At 38.2% G+C, this 2568-nt stretch overlaps 1 pseudogene; it reads right to left on the bottom strand.

Moving 5' to 3' along the window:
- Positions 1-1498: 1498 nt before the first annotated feature.
- On the bottom strand, positions 1499-2190 carry LOC114611797 (annotated as a pseudogene).
- Positions 2191-2568: the final 378 nt, after the last annotated feature.

Here is a 2568-nt window from a genome sequence, read left to right as displayed (position 1 = left end):
ACTCTTATGTACACAAATGAACATATAAAGACATATACAACGTGGTTTTAAAAATGCTGGAAAATAAGACAACATTAGTAAAAATAACAGTACATATATACAAGTGTATTAGACCAAAGTAACTGTATTATAGAATTAATCATAATTTCTAATGTTCATTATATATGCATATAAAAATACTGGAAAGCAGTGCAAGTGCAGCAAAACTAATTGTTAAGATTGAAACAAATATACATGAACTTAGAAACTCATGAATAAGGTAATATATAAAAAAGGTCAGATTGCTGCAGTGACTCTTAATAAGTCTGAATTGAATTTTTTTTTTTTTTTTTTTTTTTGTTTAACAGACATTTATTACTTTAGTTGAACAACCTCAATATACAGTGACTTGCTTTGCTGAATAGAAAAGTATTTTAGGTCTCAAGATTTTGAGTCTAGTATTTTCTGGAAACCAAATCATCCTTTTAAAATCTCCCCCCAAAAAATCAGTTTAACAAAAGCATCAATTAGATTTTGATACCAAGCCAGCTGTTCAAATCAGCAAACCCCAATATGTGATAGGGATAATACTGTTTCTTCCACACTCAAAAATTACTGTGGGAAACTACTACAAAGCACGGCACAGAAATAAAATGTAGTGGTGTGTGTGGCCTTTGTGAAATGTGAAGAACATTCAGGCAGTACCAGGAAGCAGCAACCCCAGCAACTACCTATGAGTAGACTATAAACAATGAAATCACACTACCAATGGACTTATCTTACCCATGATGAATTGACTGGCATAGAGAAAATTTCTCTCTATTGTAGGCAGTCCTGGAACTCGAGACCCACCTGCACACAACAGCTGTTAGAAAAGCTTAATCACCGTTCATATTTGCTTGGTTGATACTAACTTGGAACCATATGGTTACTAGCTTACAAATTCTAATGGAAATAATCTGCCTTACTCCATCCAATGTTCAATCTTCACTAGTTTCAAATCCTCCAGTGTCAAACCCACACTCTAGATCCAACAGAACGTAAACCTCTTCCAACAAATTTACCTAGTCTTCTGAAAATGGAACCCTGGATTCAATTTTCAAAATGTGGGTTAGTTTTCACTTCTCTATGCATATTCACAAAACAGGTTTGAAACCCTCTTCCTACACATTTGTAATCAATCATAATCCAACTCTAAAGTTTGTACTCAATCAAACTCCCAAGCAGCCACTTCAGTGAACCAGATCCCACCATAAAGCTGTAGATTATATCTCATGCACCAAACACATCTAGGGCTAATTTCGGGATTCCTTTTATAGGATCCTACACACCAGATACCACTTGGCACAAACACTATAAACTTAATCCCCTAAGCAGATAATGTAAAGAAAGTACATCAGAAAACAAGATGCGCCATCACCCACAGTTTTCAATTATTGCACCTTAACTTCTATACTTTCACAAAGCACTCATGACAATTTGTAGACTAGTTTTAACAAATAACACCTTTAAGCAGAAATGACTGTCCTAAATTGTTTATTGGATAGGAATTGTACAAATATGTGTATCAGCGGTAACGGTGGAGCTGGAGAGTATTGCGCCTTCTCCAGGCTGCACGGCGAGAACCACCAATAGTATGGTGGAACTTGTGACCCTTTCCAAGGCCACGGCTCTTTCGGCCAGCAGATGTCAGCCCACGCATCTCTCTGTGCTTGTGGACTGGCTTGGTGATCCACTGGGTGTCAGGATTTCTTCTGATAGCTTTATGGAATGGATCAATGAGGATAACCTCAAAAAATTTGTATGTGGAATCTTCACCAACCCAGTAGGAATTCAGGACTCTCAAAGCCCCACAATGGCGCCCAGCTCTCTCCTCAGCAACAGACTGAAGGCTTCGGGCAAATTTCAGCTGGTTAACACCATGGTGGACAGGCTTGCCGTAAATTGCACCCTTAGGAACCGGGCGTTTGCGACCACCACGGCGGACACGAATCCTGTAAATGACATAACCTTGCTTCGCCTTGTATCCCAGTCTTCGCGCTTTATCAGGCCGGGTGGGGCGGGGAGCCCTGTGCAGCGCAGAGAGCTGGCGGTATTGCCAACAGCGGACCCTCAGAAGAAAGCGCATCACGTCGGACTGCTTCTTCCTCCATAGCTCCTGGATATATTTGTATGCACCCATCTTGGCTCACCTGATGGCTGCCGCCAGAGGAAAGGCTGAATTTTTTTAAAGAATTTTAATTTGCAACCTTTCTATAGTAAACTATATGAATTATGTTAATTATCATATTTTACATTACTATACTTTAAATCATTTTTGTATAATTATACTTGTATAATTTTTACTTTGTATTTTTAGATAACTACTATATTTTACATAACTCTATTTTATATCATGCTGTGATAACATTCATGGTACCTATAATTTCAACTTTTTTTCGGAGTTGAGGACCAAACCAAGGGCCTTCCACTTCTAGGTAAGCGCTCTACCACTGAGAGAAATCCCCAAACTCTAAATCCCCAATCCCCTCAAATTTTTATTTTAGCTGATAGAGATGATAATTCATTTAAAATTGAAGAAATGAATAC

This window comes from Grammomys surdaster, unplaced genomic scaffold, assembly GCF_004785775.1.
Source record: "Grammomys surdaster isolate TR1022 unplaced genomic scaffold, NIH_TR_1.0 126124, whole genome shotgun sequence".
In the NCBI taxonomy this organism is placed as follows: Eukaryota; Metazoa; Chordata; class Mammalia; order Rodentia; family Muridae; genus Grammomys; species Grammomys surdaster.
This window is presented reverse-complemented; position numbering and strand designations above follow the sequence as displayed.